A 4,656-nucleotide genomic window follows, 5' to 3' on the forward strand; every position below is an offset into this window, starting at 1 on the left:
TTTTTCCTGGTATAATATTGCACAGCTCAGTGGTTTATTTTTAGTGGTGAAACTACTGAAATGCATATAATTATGCAGGCCCTATACTGTACGTGTGCGTGAATGATATTACTAAACTACGAGGGCCGGTCAAAAAGTTCGTAGAACTCGGTATGTTACTTTGTCGCACGGTATTAAATTTGGTCTCATTTGAAAGCTTGTTCCTTCAAAACATGACTGCAAAGATATTATATTTTTGCATCACTGTATATGGGCAGGACACTCTTCAGAGGAAGCCTACCTCCATGAATTCACAGGTACTACCAGAAGTGAATACAGGGTCATCATGGAAATTTCTCCCGACGGTGGTGAAAACTCAAATAAACTTTAACAATGTACAGTTGTTGTAAATGGTAATGAAGTCCTTGGTATTCAACAGCAACGAAATGGCTCTTAGAGTTCAAGAATGGAGTAAGCGTCCTTGAAGATCATCCAAGGTCCAAAAGACTTGCTGACGTCATCACTAATGATATACGCGCTGGTACAGTGGCATTGATAATGAATATAGAGCCAAGATGAGATAGCCACAAAATATGACAACTCTGATGAATGTGTTTTCAATATTAATCCATTAACATTTGGGTATCCCAGAGTGTATTCTAGATGGGGTTCCCGGAATCTTCATGTACAAAATTGATACCAGTTGACATATTCAGGTCCACACCTTCTATACACTTATAATGAGGACCAAGGCAAGTTTAATCTATATGTGGTTAAAGGTGATAAGGCAAACATTAATCACTGCAATTATGAGTGAATTTAGTGGAAGCACCTGGATCTCAAACCCCTAAGAAGATCATCACTCGGTCACCGTAGTGCAAGGTCTTCATCGCTGTTTCTGTGATCCAGGGATAGTCTTGATGACAGATCATTTGCCAAATGAAAGTACAATTATAGGCACATATCATACAATTTTTTATAGCAAAATTGAGGCAAGCCGTCGTGTGAAGAAGGTTGATGGTAGGAATGTGGCTGTTCTCGGATTGTGTCCTGTACGCTATTCTTAGTTTGTCAAGCTGCCATTCACGATAGAGGGGTCAGTTAATTAAACTAACCATATTGTGGTTCAGGCATGGCCTTCAGTTAGTGAAACCTATTTTAGAATTTTAAGTCCTACCTTCATAATACCAGGTTTGCTGGTGATCAATGCTGGTGAGCCTTCACTGAAGAGTGGCTCACGGAGCTATCGGAAGACTTCCATTTTGTTGACATAGAAGGTTTCAAGAAAAATTGCGACGGGTACATTAAGGTATGTATTGACCATGCTAAAGGGAGAGATAGAAAGAAATTGGCTAGTACTCTTTCAAGTACCTTGTTCTACGAACTTATTGACCGCCCCTCGTATATTGGTTTTTCCGTAAATTTGACCTCAGTGAGACCATAACCTTGACCGTGCATGCTGACCAACAGTACAGGAAAAGAACCTATTACAGTTACGCGGTAGCCGTGACCAGCAAGTTTTTTTTATTTTAAAAAGACTGATAAAGAAGACTAATAAACAGATGCTCCCGCGAGACTATATTTATACACGTAACATTAAAACACTTGACTTCTATTGTTCTATGATATTTTTCGCTGGTTACAAATTGTATCTAAAACCATGTTTAATGTTATTTAGAGTCCCAAAAGTAATATCTTGACAACTCATTAATTCAAAAAGGGACACTAATCCTACAGTCAATCATTGTTTGATAATAAACAAATATTTTTGCTTCATTTCACGCGGTATTTCATAGCGAAAATTAGTGGAAAATAATGCTGACCCAGAATTTTGGACAAGGGTACGATACAGCACTAGCGGGCAATCACCTACACACTACTGTTTCAGATTTACTTCCAATTATACCCTAGCATTTTCTGAGATACCCTACACACAAATCCTGAACCCCATTCGCCAAAAAATCATGTTTTTCACAATTCTTTTGTTCTTTACGGACCATGCATCCATTCATATAATAAATGCTGTACTTCGACACAGCAATTTACATTAGAGTCCCCCCGGGGAGAGTCCCGTGGCTCAATGGTTACGGCGTTCGACTCCGGATACGCGGATCCGAGTTCGAAATCCGATGTCCAACTGATTTTTTCAATATTTTATTAAACAAACATTTTATTGCCATTAATCAAGGATAACACAATTTTAATCATCCAGTGCTATTGTGATATTTTTTTTTTTTATCAAAGCAAGATGTTTGATTCTCAGGGATATTATTAATTATATTAAGGGCCTACTAATTAGTGCAGCTAGCCGCTAGCAGAACAAATAATAAAAAAAATCTCTTTATTACAGTACAGGGAAGTGTACTTGCACCACTCCTCTTCAACATCTACACAAACGACCAACCAAGAAGTGAGAACACTGTTCGATTCATCTATGCTGACGATCTGGGTATTGGAGCTCAAGATCCTGATTTCACAGTTGTGGAAGAACGCCTCTCTAAAGCCCTGGATGACCTCACACCATACTATGAAGATAACCACCTGCGAGCCAACCCATCAAAGACACAGGTGTGTGCCTTCCATTTACGCAACCGTGAAGCAAAGCGCCATCTCAAGGTCACCTGGTCTGGTACAGCGCTTGAACACTGTGAACACCCATCTTGGAGTTACTCTGGATAGGTGTCTCTCCTATAAGAATCATGTTGAGAAGACAAAGATGAAAGTCAGTGCAAGAAACAACATCTTGAGTAAGCTCACCGGAACAAGCTGGGGTGCAAGTGCTCACACTCTGAAGACAACGGCCTTGGCTCTATGCTACTCAACAGCAGAGTATGCATGCCCTGTATGGGAGAGATCGCCTCATGCAAAGAAGGTGGATCCAGCCCTGAATGCTAGCTGTCGCCTGATAACAGGATGTCTTCGAGCAACACCAACTGAGAACCTGTACACTCTAGCAGGTATAGCGCCACCAGATGTTAGACGTAACGTAGCAAGCATGAAAGAACGTCAGCACCAAGCCACTGATGTAAGACATCCCCTGTTTGGGCATGTTCCCCCAGAAAGTCGTCTGAAGTCCAGAGATAGCTTCCTGAACAGTGTAACTCCACTTGAAACATCAGCCAACAGTAAAAGAGTAGCAAAATGGGAGGAGAGATCTACAAATCACCCACCAATTTTGAATATTCCTGTTGGCGAAGAACTACCACATGGTGCAGATGCAAGTTGGGTTGAATGGAAATGCCTTAATAGGTTAAGGTCTGGTGTAGGAAGATGTAAAGTCAACCTCAGCAAATGGGGATATCGAAAGAATACAGATGTAACCTGCGATTGTGGAACAGAACCACAAACAATGGATCACTTACTGTGTTGCCCTCAACTGGAGCAAACATGCACAACTGCTGACTTAGTAGTTTACAATGAGAATGCTGAAAAATGTGTGCAGCACTGGCTGAAACACATTTAATCTTGTGCCGTGGACACGCTAAGAAGAAGAAGATTTATTTATTTATTTATTTAAATCTGAATAACACAAGAAACTAGATCCGGTTACCATTATTTTACTCATTTAAATAAAGTTCTGTCATACCACGGGGCGATTCGCATGATAATAGGACAATAAAACATGTAATAATATGTATGAATGGTTTTGAATCGATCTAGAGACATGTCCCTCTGTCATCTTCAGCTATATTAAAAACTTCGGTCGAAGTTTTGCCAAAAGTTAAAAAAAATAACGGTTAGTTCATGAAAAAGAAGAAGTGAAATTTAGCAAAACGCGACGAGGTTTATTTGCCCGTATTAGAGCTCTATTGTTCCGCTATTGTATCCGCTATTGTATCCACTATTGTATTCTATTCATAAAAGCTACTGCAAGAATCGCGGCAATCCCTGATATTGCAGGTGTCTACCGACGGCGTTTCGTATTTATTAACATTCAAAATGATCCGATACTCTTACATTTATAGACTTATTACCGCTTTTTATATCATATTCAGAAATTGCAATTATGAAAACTACAAACTTTGAAAGTGAAATATATTTACCATCGAAAATATATCATACTTAAATTCTATAGATACCCAACCCAGAAGTGCCCATTTCTAAATTGTTGAGTGAACACGATAATGCGATTGATTTTCTTACACGTAAAATACGGCCAATTCAGAGAGCAAATCTTGTTTCACGTATAGGGCCAGCTAAGGGCCTACTATAGACATTTTCTTTTTGTTGGCTGGCCGCTGAGCTACATCTTTTTACTAATTATAGATACGTCAAAACGTGTTCCCATGTTGAAAGTGTACAAGCTATTTCTACTTGCTTTAGAGAGAGCACAATTGAATGAAGACGATTTATTTATGCCAGGATTTCATTTAATATAACTATTTTTTTATTTTAATAATACCCCATACCTAACAAGAACATAAGGAAATATTGTAAAGGCCATAAATATACGCACTCATGCATAGGGAGACAAACATGATAAAGTTAATCTGTTCTTTTCATTCTCGTTCATTAACCTTTGGAACATTTCACAATCCTTCTCGGCAATCTAGGGCCATAGGCCTATAGTAATTTAAATCGTGAAATGGCGCAACACGCAAATTAAAGCAGCGCGAGCGAAAGCAGTCGCAGACAAACTCTAGATATTAAATGAAATGCAAAGAAAGAGGAAGAGAG

Source organism: Amphiura filiformis, chromosome 12, assembly GCF_039555335.1.
Source record: "Amphiura filiformis chromosome 12, Afil_fr2py, whole genome shotgun sequence".
NCBI lineage: Eukaryota > Metazoa > Echinodermata > Ophiuroidea > Amphilepidida > Amphiuridae > Amphiura > Amphiura filiformis.